Here is a 12,502-nt window from a genome sequence, read left to right on the forward strand (position 1 = left end):
GGATATCTCCTGGTAATGTAAACATAGAGAAGGTCGTGTGGTGGAGGCTGGACCAGAATGGTCTTCACAGAGGTGAACCTGTGTTCAAATGCAACATGTTCAATCAACAATCCTTCAATCCCAGGTTGCAGCTGAACCCAAAATATCAGCTTCCCATTCCACCTGCCAATGAGAAAGACTAAGTTGTGTCCCTGTTGGTAAAAGAAACCCAGCCTGAAGACGAGGGTCCGTATGAGTGTGTGGTGAACACTGACAGTGGAATCACAAATTGTAACTTCATGCTGAATGTCACAGGTCAGCTCACAGTTAACCTCACAGGTCAGCTCACAGGTGAGCTCAAAGCTTTTGGAGTCCAACGTTTATAGGTAGGGCCCTGAGTATTTCCCAGTCAGGAAAAACGAAGGGCTTTACACATAGTTTTGAATTCAAAGTGCCTTCCTCACACCCTAACACTGACCATTTAGTATTCTCCTTTTTGCATCATGATTTCCACTGTGCAGAGGATCCATCAAGAATTCTTGCTTTTCTCACATTAACCTCTATTAGTATCCAATATAAATTGACTTACCCTACAAACATGACCTAGTTGATTGCACACCTGAATGCGATGTGATTTTCAATTATATTGAGTCTGATTTTGTGTGTTACAGTACGAGACCAGCACCAGGTTCCTGGAAATGTTGCGGATAAACAGGAAATTCCAAAGAACAGTTACATGAGTGTGGCTGCTGTATGTGTGGTAGTAGGCTCTCTTGCCATTGGACTGCTGCTTCTCAAGCTGTTTCAAGCCAGAAGACTCAGACAAGGTGAGCACCCAGGGTCATGTCCATTAGGGCACACTGTTGCAAAACGCTTCAAGATGTTATTCAGATAGTTCTTCCCCATTTCAGACTGCTTCTTTCCATTTCATGCCTAGTGAACATGACCCTGCTTTTCACAGTCTCCGCAGAAAGACTGTCTGGGAAGATTAGTTAAGTACTTCCTGTCCTAGCTAAATGCCATGATATTTTTTATTTATTTGACCTTTATTTAACTAGGCAAGTCAGTTAAGAACAAATTCTAATTTTCAATGATGGCGGTTTAACTGCCTTGTTCAGGGGCAGAATGACAGATTTGTACCTTGTTAGCTTGGGGATTCGATCTTGCAACCTTAAAGTTATTAGTCCAACACTCTAACCACTAGGCTACCGCCCCCAATAGAATAAGTGGAATGGAGAACTAACTGCTCAGACAAGAGGACTGAACTTAGTTTTTGAATTGTTTTAGTGTCTCTATTGCTGTCCTCCTTCCCAGATAGGAATTCAGGATTTGTTATTGTATTGTCAGTGAGTGATAAATCACAAACCATGGTAGAGCACACGGTATCAACCCTTGTAAAAGGTTGCTTCTGGTTTCTCTTTCCATATGAACCCTTGATACAAGAGGACTCTGTTGTGCCAGAAGGTATGTTTGAGTATGTTATTTGTCTACCTAATGGAAGAGGATTCCTGTCCAAACTATCAGAGTGTATCAAATGTCTGTAAAATGCACTTTATAAAATGTCTCACCAACCACCAGGAGGCCCAGCACAAGAACACTAGGCTACCCTGGGGCGGCAGGGTAGCCTAGTGGTTAGAGCGTTGGACTAGTAACTGGAAGGTTGCAAGTTCAAAACCTCCGAGCTGACAAGGTACAAATCTGTCGTTCTGCCCCTGAACAGGCAGTTAACCCACTGTTCTTAGGCCGTCATTGAAAATAAGAATTTGTTGACTTTCCTAGTTAAATAAAGGTAAAAAATTACATGTATTTTTTAAATTCCGGGCATTCCCGTGGTTGGCAGGCTGCATCACATCCCGCTGTGATTGGTAGTCCCATAGGGCGGCGCACAATTGGCCCAGCGTCGTCCGGGGTAGGCAGTCATTGTAAATACGAATTTGTTCTTAACTGACTTGCCTAGTTAAATTGAAAAAATAAGTGTTCCTATTGTCCCCTATGGAACCAGAGCCTCAGGATACAGCAGTCCCAGCAGAGCACAACCCCAGCACCAGGACAGGACCGTTTCCGTAGCGACGGATGTATTATCAGGGGTGCCATGGGCTCTCTTCTCTGTCGTTGCCATGTCTGCTCTGTCTCTCACGTCACATCGCTAACTGAATGTGAATGCTTTGCCTGGAGGAGGGAGCAATCTGGCTCAACACTATTCTGTTCCCCCTCTGCAGGAGAAATGGAGTGCACGCATTGTCTTGCTACCAAGCTAATTGTTAGCAGCATTGTCTGTAGTTGTTAATCACACCAGCCTATTCTTTCATAATTGTTTTATATATTGTAACTAAAACCTGATATGAAACAAATGCACATATTTAGTGGACATTGATTTGACAGTGAAGACACTAGTGTGATACAGTAGCAGTGTGTGAATTTGATCTCGACAGAACACATTTACTTTGTGCATCACAATTTGAATAATTTATTCAGAAGCCAATATTGTGTTTTAGTTAATTTGAGAGTTGCTTTAGTTGACAAATGCATGTTTTTTATTGTTACAAAGTGGGATTCAAATGTATTTAATTGTCATTTTTTTGTAAACAATCTACATAAAATACTCTGCCAAAGTGGAAGAAAAAATAACACAAAAAAAGTGTAGCGACCCAAACAGCTGTGTTATGTATTATGCTGTTGGTTGTGTTGTACTTACCAGTACGCAGTGTTCGCAGGGTCCCACATGCCAGTCAATCTGCTATTGTGTCCTTTACCATTTGTACATTGTTAAAACACTGTATATATATAATATGACTTTTGTAATGTCTTTATTGTTTTGAAACTTCTGTATGTGTGATGTTTACTGTTAATTTTTATTGTTTATTTCACTTTATATATTCACTTTATATATGATCTACCTCACTTGCTTTGGCAATGTTAACACATGTTTCCCATGCCAATAAAGCCCTTGAATTGAATTGGTCACAGTTGTTTGTATGGATATCCTTCATTTATTTGGCGTGGGCTATGGCCGAACAGTAGCCTGTGTGGAGTTGGGTTAATAAACCGTGAATTCGTCAACTCAAACCTCTGTCTGGACAATTGTATCTTTATGATCTTGCCAGGTCATGACAATACCTTTAAGTATTCAACCCCCTGAGTCGATACATAGTAGAAACACCAGCTGTGGGTCTTCCTGGGTAAGTAAGAGCTTTAGAAACACCAGCTGTGGGTCTTCCTGGGTAAGTAAGAGCTTTACAAACACCAGCTGTGGGTCTTCCTGGGTAAGTAAGAGCTTTAGAAACACCAGCTGTGGGTCTTCCTGGGTAAGTAAGAGCTTTAGAAACACCAGCTGTGGGTCTTCCTGGGTAAGTAAGAGCTTTAGAAACACCAGCTGTGGGTCTTCCTGGGTAAGTAAGAGCTTTAGAAACACCAGCGGTGGGTCTTCCTGGGTAAGTAAGAGCTTTAGAAACACCGGCGGTGGGTCTTCCTGGGTAAGTAAGAGCTTTGCACACCTGTATTGTGCAATATTTGTCCATTATTATTTTCATAATTCTTCAGGTTTTTCGGATCTTGGCTAAACTGCAATTTTCAAGTCTTGCCATAGATTTTCAAGCAGATCTAAGTACAAAACTGTAACTTGGCCAGTCAGGAACGTTCACTGTCTTCTAGGTAAACTACTCCAGTGTAGATTTGGCCTTGTGTTTTAGGTTATTGTCCTGCTGAAAGGTGAATTCCTTGACCAGTGTCTGGTGTAAAGCAGACAGGTTTTCCTCCAGGATTGTACATGTGCCGAGCTCCATCCCGTTTCTTTTTATCCAGTATTTGCTGACGTCAAGCATACCCATGAATCAGCCTCCTACATGCTTGAAAATAAGTGTTTTTGCAGTAAGTGTTTTTTTTTGCAGCTGCTCTTCCTGGGGTCCAGGAACATTAAGGCAGTTATATCATTTTAAAATATTACATGACATTACACTTCATAACACTATTCACAACACATTAAGTGTGTTCCCTCAGGCCACTACTCTATCACATATCTACAATACAAAATGTATGTGTACGTGTGTGCAGAGTGCGTGTCTTATCATGTGTACAGTATGTGTGTCTTCACACTCCACTGTTCCATCAGGTGTATTTTATCTGATTTCTACTGCTTGCATCAGTTACCGGATGTGGAATAGTTCCATGTAGTCATGGCTCCATGAAGTACTGTGCGGCTCCCATAGTCTGTTCTGGATTGTAAAAAGACCCTTGGTGGCATGTCTTGTGGGCTATGCATGGGCATGCTTTTCAACTGTTCGCTGCCTGCACCCGCATGCCTGACCAGCATCACCACCCTGGATGGTTCCAACCTTGAATATGTGGACATCTATAAGTACCTAGGTGTCTGGCTAGACTGTAAACTCTCCTTCCAGACTCATATCAAACATCTCCAATCGAAAATCAAATCAAGAGTCTGCTTTCTATTCCGCAACAAAGCCTCCTTCACTCACGCCGCCAAACTTACCCTAGTAAAACTGACTATCCTACCGATCCTCGACTTCGGCGATGTCATCTACAAAATTGCTTCCAACACTACTCAGAAAACTGGATGCAGTTTATCACAGTGCCATCCGTTTTGTCACTAAAGCACCTTATACCACCCACCACTGCGACTTGTATGCTCTAGTCGGCTGGCCCTCGCTACATATTCGTCACCAGACCCACTGGCTCCAGGTCATCTACAAGTCCATGCTAGGTAAAGCTCCGCCTTATCTCAGTTCACTGGTCACGATGGCAACACCCATCCGTAGCACGCGCTCCAGCAGGTGTATCTCACTGATCATCCCTAAAGCCAACATCTCATTTGGCCGCCTTTCGTTCCAGTTCTCTGCTGCCTGTGACTGGAACAAATTGCAAAAATCGCTGAAGTTGGAAACTTTGATCTCCCTCACCAACTTCAAACATCTGCTATCTGAGCAGCAAACCGACCGCTGCAGCTGTACATAGTCTATCGGTAAATAGCCCACCCATTTTTACCTACCTCATCCCCATACTGTTTTTATTTATTTACTTTTCTGCTCTTTTGCACACCAATATCTCTACCTGTACATGACCATCTGATCATTTATCACTCCAGTGTTAATCTGCAAAATTGTAATTATTCGCCTACCTCCTCATGCCTTTTGCACACATTGTATATAGACTCCCTTTTTTTTTTTCCTACCGTGTTATTGACTTGTTAATTGTTTACTCCATGTGTAACTCTGTGTTGTCTGTTCACACTGCTATGCTTTATCTTGGCCAGGTCGCAGTTGCAAATGAGAACTTGTTCTCAACTAGCCTACCTTGGTTAAATAAAGGTGAAATAAAATAAAATAAAAAATTCAGTCTCATCTGAACGTCGTAAAATTCTTGGTTATCGTCACGAACCCTGGCTAACAAGTTGAATCAGCAATACAACAGTTGGTTTAATTATTTATTTACTAAATACCTAAATAAATCACACAGAATTACATATGCACAGGATGAATCATACATTGATTACTAATTATTTCATTAAAGAAAACGTCCCTAGAGGACGAAACTGATATGACTGCTGGTTACACAAAGAAAGGGGGTTGGGTTTGAATGAAAGAGCGGGAAGACTGAGGAACAAAAGGATTGGTTCTCTATCGGACCTTATGAAGCTATGCTATCGTAAATACGGAATCTTATGCATTCTAAATAACCACCCATTCGGAAAAGGAAAATGCAAGAAACATTTTTACTCTGAGCTGCGCTTCGATAGATTGGTCGAAGATGGAAGGCTGGGTTGACCAGCAGAGATCTCCCTTGTCCTTTGAATAATATTTCTGGGCGGATACGTTGTAGTCTGTCGTCGTGTGGTAGAATGGATATGTTGTAGTACCCTGTCGTTCTGAAGAGTTTGTCCGTCCTTTCCTAGGCTACGCTCGTTTACAGTTGCTGCTGATAATTCGACGTCTAGGATGTATCACTTCTTTAGTGAATAAGAGTTCAAAGTTCATACCAAGTTGCCATACTCAGCTTGTGCTATTTTCTGGCTGGTGTAGTCAATTCATCTTTCCAGCGTGGTGATCGTCACCTTCACATTGAAATGAGCCCTTTTGAACGTATGGACACCAGTCCTACGTCGTCGGGAACTAAAGTTAATTTTAATAGGTTGTAGTTGATATTAGCCCTTTTAAACGTATGGACATAAGTCCTCATGTCATCGGGAACCCAAGGTTGACTTTCGTCAACAGGCTTTTGTAGCGGGGGATTGAAGGGTGTTTCATATTTCTCAACCAATGTCTGTTCACTTGGGCGTGGCCACTGAGAGATCATAGTTTACTTTTAAGAAAACAATTATTTCATTTAGAAACTAAAATTACATTTCAAATTTTCTCAAATAGTTTCACATTTAAAAATGTAAATTGCACAAGAATTCCATGTGAATCTGATAACTAGAATGTGTAGACTTTGCAAGATACAATTTATGTCGTCCTATCATCAGATATAATATCCTAGACAACAACTGATCTGACATCATATTCTTTAAGTACCAATGGACACTTTCAGCTGGTTGGATTACAAAAAGAGTTTTTTTCTCCCCAACCTTTTGATTTTACATTACTCTCTCTATGTTAAAAAAAGGGCTTTCTAAGAGTCCATTCTGTCGAGTGGAGAGAAAAAGGGGGAAAGGTATTTATGGGGGGTCATAAACCTCCCCCAACAGGGCAACGTCATGACAAAATGATTAATGTGAGCTCCCCATGTACATTTAAGGGCTAGTCGTGCTACTCTGTTCTGAGCCTATTGTAATATTCCAATGTCCCTCTTTGTGGCACCTGACCACACGAATGAACACTAGTCCAGGTGCGACAAAACTAGTGCCTGTAGGACCTGCCTTGTTGATAGTGTTGTTAAAAAGGCAGAGTGCAATTTATTATGGACAGACTTCTCCCCATTTTATCTACTCTTGTATCAACATATTTTGACCAGTTCACAATCCAAGGTTACTGCAAGCAGTTTAGTCACCTCAACTTGTTCAATTTCCACATTTAATTTAGGTTTAGGGTTTAGTGAATGATTTGTCCCAAATACAATGCTTTTAGTTTTTGAAATATTTAGGACTAACTTATTCCTTGCCAACCGTTCTGAAACTAACTGCAGCTCTTTGTTAAGTGTTGCAGTAATTTCACTCGCTGTAGTAGCTGATGTGTTTGTGGTGAGTCATCCGCTTACATAAACACTGGCTTTGAAAAAAATGGATTGCCTTATCTTACCTGGATTATGTTGGAGAGGCTTCCATTAAATAACACTCTCTGTGTACTGTTAGACAGGTAACTCTTTATCCACAATATGGCAAGCCAGCAATTGACTATGATCGATAATGTCAAAAGCCGTACTGAAGTCTAGCAAAACAGCTCCCACAATCTTTTTATCATCAATTTCAGTCAGCCAATCGTCAGTCATTTGTGTAAGTGCCGTGCATGTTGAATGCTCTTCCCTATAAGCATGCTGAAAGTCTTTTGTCAATTTGTTTACTGTAAAACAGCATTGTATCTGGTCAAATACATTTTTTTTCTAAAAGTTTATTAAGGGATGTGTTAGCAGTTGATGTTATTCTTTATTAACACAGACCCCAAAGCAAATCAGTGGGAGGAAAATAGGTTTATTGGAAGAGAACAAATCATACGGGGAGGTAGATGGTCATTCTCCCCTGTCCTCAGTGATGCTCTCCCAGTGATTCTCCCCTGTCCTCAGTGATGCTCTCCCAGTGATTCTCCCCTGTCCTCAGTGATGCTCTCCCAGTGATTCTCCCCTGTCCTCAGTGATGCTCTCCCAGTGATTCTCCCCTGTCCTCAGTGATGCTCTCCCAGTGATTCTCCCCTGTCCTCAGTGATGCTCTCCCAGTGATTCTCCCCTGTCCTCAGTGATGCTCTCCCAGTGATTCTCCCCTGTCCTCAGTGATGCTCTCCCAGTGATTCTCCCCTGTCCTCAGTGATGCTCTCCCAGTGATTCTCCCCTGTCCTCAGTGATGCTCTCCCAGTGATTCTCTCCTGTCCTCAGTGATGCTCTCCCAGTGATTCTCCCCTGTCCTCAGTGATGCTCTCCCAGTGATTCTCCCCTGTCCTCAGTGATGCTCTCCCAGTGATTCTCCCCTGTCCACAGTGATGCTCTCCCAGTGATTCTCCCCTGTCCACAGTGATGCTCTCCCAGTGATTCTCCCCTGTCCTCAGTGATGCTCTCCCAGTGATTCTCCCCTGTCCTCAGTGATGCTCTCCCAGTGATTCTCCCCTGTCCTCAGTGATGCTCTCCCAGTGATTCTCTCCTGTGGTTCTCCACAGAACAAAGGGACAGGGTGTAGTTTATAACCCAGCCCTATCCTGTGGTTGACCAATTAGAATTCCTTGCAATAAAACTGTATCCTATTTCAGGTTGGACCAATGGGAACGTGCCACACCGTAAGTTCAGGACGGACATTCCTAACAGATGTTGAACTGAAAACCAACTATTTCCATAGATAATTCCCTATTACAGAAAAACCACTATTTCCATTGATCGTTGTTACTCTATTGACTTCTCGTCCTCTGTCTCTGCATTGTGTATTTATCTTCGAAATATTCTTATTGTTGGTAACAGGCTGATTGGTCAGCTGTTTGAGCGGTAAAAGGGGCTTTACTATTCTTAAGTAGTGGAATGACTTTTGCTTCCCTCCAGGCCTGAGGGTGAACACTTTCTAGTAAGCTTAGATTGAAGATATGGCAAATAGGAGTGGCAATATGGTCCGCTATTATTTTCAGTAATTTTCCATCCAAGTTGTCAGACTCCCGTGGCTTGTCACTGTTGATGGTGACATCCCTAAGCAGTTCCCTCCCTATCCTCCAGTTCAGAAGGACGACTGTATCTTTGGTGTGTCTGGGCCAGTAAAGACTGCTGAGGGGAGGATGGCTCATAATAATGGCTGAAATTTAGTCAATGGAGAGGTATCAACCATATGGAAACCACGTCTTTGATGTGTTTGATACCATTCCATTTACTCCATTCCAGACATTACTATGAGTCATCCTCCCCTCAGCAGCCTCCACTGGTTTGGGTGGTTTAATGCATCATCCACAGCATTTATTAACTTGACCATGCTTAACGAGATATTACATGTCTGATTTGTTATTGTTAGCCATCTACCAATCACTTCCCTTTATGAGGCTTTAGAAAACCTCCGTGGTCTTTGTAGTTGAATCTCTGCTTGAAACTCCCTACTTGACTGAGGGATCTTACAGATATGGACAGAAGAAAGGGTAGTCATTTAAACATGATGTCAACCAGTGGAGACCCGTCATTCAGGGCAGGTGGGGCAGGGACCACACTTTTTAGGGGGAGGCGGCGGTCTTGCCTGTTTTGTATGTTCTTTTGGCATTAATACGTGACACATATCAGTTTGCAAACAATGTAAAAAAATAATTGAGTTAATAAATCCGCATAAAAACATGATCTCTTTTTTGCTTTCTTGAGTAAGGCAGCTCCAAAATGCAGGTATTTCAGCCTAGCTCAGTGCTTTCTGTGGTGGTGGGGCAGCCAGTGGAAAATACAGAGCGCTGCGCCTGATTGGCTCAGTTTTCTGTCACTCATAGGACAGTACGTCATCCCCAATTCTAAGGCTGGAGCTCCTTGTTACCTCGTATCCCAGTGATTATGCCTTGCATTACGTCTGGGAAGAAACATTTGCTCAACTTGCCATTGGTTCAACCATTGGCTCAACTTACTCAAGGCAAACATGTTGACTAAATCAGCCCACACAGCTACAAGGATGCACTTTCATGCTAGGTTTACGACCTCATATTGAAGCTTATTCAACAGATGTGTAGAACAATCTTAAAATGATCTACTTTGGTTTAGATACCAGCATCATGAAACCTCTAGTGTGTTAGATGTTATATACGTGTTATCAGAACTATTGCATTTCTGGTTTCTATCTAAAACAAGGGACTTTGATTTAACTTGAGATGAATGAAATTATAACTTTTACATTCTGACCTGGACACATGGTGGCCTCGCGCTATTAGACTTTCGTGTGCACCAATGACAGTGGGCATTCATGCTGAGATTGTAGGCCACTTTGGAACTCTAGAATGACTTACATTACCAGTCATGCTATATTAATTATTGTTAGATGAATTTAGTTCTTATGTGTTAATTAACCAATTCAATTTAAAAAACTCTGTCAGTTTCTGAGAATTTGTAAGATCCTTATTTGCATAAAATAGACAGAGACCAGTCAACCAAAATTAGCCAATAGCGTTTATTCCCGAGAGCTCTGGTCATAATACCATGTACATTGGTTTATGTACCTCACATTTTGTCCAATAGCATTTTAGATGTCTCTCCTCTTCTCCGACAAAGAAAAAGCAGCTTCAAAAGTCCATTCAACCCCTTAACGCACATACATTACTCACTAAATCTGGATTATCTCCTGAAGTCTCACCACAGTTTATTACCATTTAGCTGACAGTTCCAGTCCACCCCAGATACGGAAAACCTGGAGGGGCTCTCGCTCTCTGATTCTATATCCACAAAGTTATAGCTGAGTCGGTTCAAACATAGGTTAAGGACCCTCTTTGTTTTTGTTAGGCACACACATGCATTCCTCTCTTCCCCCCTCCAACCCAGTTGGAGCTGTTATTTTTAATTACTCCTTGTTCATGCTACATAACCTCTAATCCTAATGGTTAAGTTTCTGGGTAGAATTATTTAATCATTTATCTTAAACCTTGATAAAATATCTTAACAATTATCCAATCTGCTGGCATGGAATTTTGTGATACTGTATCATATTGCATCGCATAAAGCAAAGAGTTCCAGAGGAGAAGTGCTGATATGAATAAGATTATATGGACAGAATGGCTACTCTTAGACTCTTTGATTGCAAAATTCTGGTAACTTTCCTGTAAAAGCTGGAACATTTGGTAATCACAATATGGGCAATGGAAAATGATGGGGACCCCTGTAAATAATTAGCAATGGAGCAAGGTTTGACTTTAGTACATTTCAATAGTCATGGGGTGCTGAATGTTTCATTGCTGAATCATAGAGCTCTAATCTGGCTCACTTTCCTCTATCATAGATCACAGGAGCAGGGACACATCCCATCAGAGCTCGCAGGGACACATCCCATCAGAGCTCCTGTCAGGGACCCATCCTGTCAGAGCATCGTCAGGGACCCATCCTGTCAGAGCTCACAGGAGGACCCATCCTGTCAGGGAGCTCAGAGCACACAGGAGGGACCCATCCTGTCAGAGCTCACAGAAGCAGGAAGGGACCCATCCTGTCAGAGCTCGCAGGGACCCATCCTGTCAGAGCTCGCAGGGACCCATCCTGTCAGAGCTCGCAGGGACCCATCCTGTCAGAGCTCGCAGGGACCCATCCTGTCAGAGCTCGCAGGGACCCATCCTGTCAGAGCTCGTAGGGACCCATCCTGTCAGAGCTCGTAGGGACCCATCCCATCAGAGCTCATAGGAGCAGGGACCCGTCCCGTAGGAGCTCACAGGAGCAGGGACACGTCCCATCAGAGCTCACAGGAGCAGGAACACGTTCCATCAGAGCTCACAGGAGAAGGAACACGTTCCATCAGAGCTCACAGGAGAAGGAAACACAGAGCTCACAGGAGAAGGAACACGTCAGAGCTCACAGGAGAAGGAACACGTACCGTCAGAGCTCACAGGAGAAGGAACACGTACCGTCAGAGCTCACAGGAGCAGGAAAACATCCCGTCAGATCTCACAGGAGCAGGAAAACATCCCTTCTGAGCTCGCAGGAGCAGGAACACATCCCATCAGAGCTCACAGGAGCAGGAACACAGGAGAAGGAACCGTCAGAGCTCACAGGAGCAGGGACACATCCCGTCACTCATTAAGCATCTCACAAGAGCAGGAACAGGTTTGTCCTCATGAAAATGGAGTTGTGTGAGAAAGAATCCTAAAGATGGTACAATGGGCATGGTGTGAAGCCTCTCTCTTTGTGTCAGTCTGCTAAATCTCCTGATGTCCTCTAGGGTGAGATTCAGGTCCTGCTGAACAACTTTCAGCAGGAGATGAAGTACATGCAGGGGCAGCTCAATACCAGGATATCATCCCTGCGCAGAGGGTGGGCATCCCTACAACCCTCCCAACAGTCAGCGTCCCTGCGGCCAGTGCAATGCTCCAACACCATCTCCAATCACCCCCATGGTGGGACCAATGTGGAATGGTGGAGTGAATACCACGTGGAGATTTCTACTGCAAGAGAAAGGGGTCATTTAAACTTTATTTTATGAGTAATGAAATTGCTACTCCCGAGTGGTGAAGCGGTCTAAGGCACTGCATCTCAGTGCTAGAGCCGTCACTACAGACACCCTGGTTCGAATCCAGGCTGTATCACAACCGGCCGTGATTGGGAGTCCCATAGGGCGGTGCACAATTGGCCCAGTGTCGTCCGGGTTTGGCTGGCGTAGGCCGTCATCGTAAATAAGAATTTGTTCTTAACTGACTTGCCTAGTTAAATAAAGGTTCAATAAAAATACATC

The sequence above is a fragment of the Oncorhynchus gorbuscha genome, unplaced genomic scaffold (genome assembly GCF_021184085.1).
Source record: "Oncorhynchus gorbuscha isolate QuinsamMale2020 ecotype Even-year unplaced genomic scaffold, OgorEven_v1.0 Un_scaffold_1578, whole genome shotgun sequence".
Taxonomy (NCBI): Eukaryota; Metazoa; Chordata; class Actinopteri; order Salmoniformes; family Salmonidae; genus Oncorhynchus; species Oncorhynchus gorbuscha.